The sequence below is a fragment of the Balaenoptera musculus genome, chromosome 10 (genome assembly GCF_009873245.2).
Source record: "Balaenoptera musculus isolate JJ_BM4_2016_0621 chromosome 10, mBalMus1.pri.v3, whole genome shotgun sequence".
Classification (NCBI taxonomy): domain Eukaryota; kingdom Metazoa; phylum Chordata; class Mammalia; order Artiodactyla; family Balaenopteridae; genus Balaenoptera; species Balaenoptera musculus.
Window position 1 is genome coordinate 79,365,204 of NC_045794.1, and position 807 is coordinate 79,366,010.

Consider the following 807-nt stretch of genomic DNA (forward strand, 5'->3'; position numbering starts at 1 on the left):
AGACTATACAATGTAGACCAGAGAGACAGAAATGGGAGATAAGAGTATTGATGTCTCTGCTGTCCTGGTGTCAGTTCCCTTCTGTCCGTCCTCAGATTCTGGTAACCTCCCCCTACCCTGTATCCTTAATATAATCCTCCTTTTCCCTTTCTGACTTCTAGTCATTGGGGTTGCTGTCACTTACAATCAAAGAATCCTAACTAATACAACAGTGGTTCCCAAACTGTGTGCTGAGGCACCCTGGGGCACTGCATTACACTCATAGGGGTTCTTTGTTACTCTCTCACTTGGATAAAGTTGTTGTTATTTTTAACTCTTTCTTTCTCTGTGCTGTATGCTGTTTATGGGTGGAGAATGTTTGCTGACCACTAAGGAGATGAGGCTGGTTGAATAGACTGTCAGGTATAACTGAGGGGAGAAGCAGTGGTATTCAGGTTGGCCATCTGACCCTAAAGTCAGGAAAGCAGGACAGCAGGTGGATCCAGGTATAAGAAGCAGAGTGCACCCACTAGTTTATACATTTTGGTAAGGGAATTCATCCTATGTCCACCAGCTGGGTGATGAGCAAATCTAACCAAGTATTCATCTTTAAGGTTATTTAAAAAGCAAAATCCTAATTATGTTGAATTTTTGGTGTGCAGCAGATGCAAATTAAAGAGCTTAAAATAAGAGGTAAATAACATGTTGACATATCTTGTGACCATAGTGGGAGAAAATGAATATGAAATTAATGAAAAAATCAACATTTATAAATCAAAAGGTTAAGCTTTGCTAAAATTCACTTTACAAAGAACATGCCACCAGGGG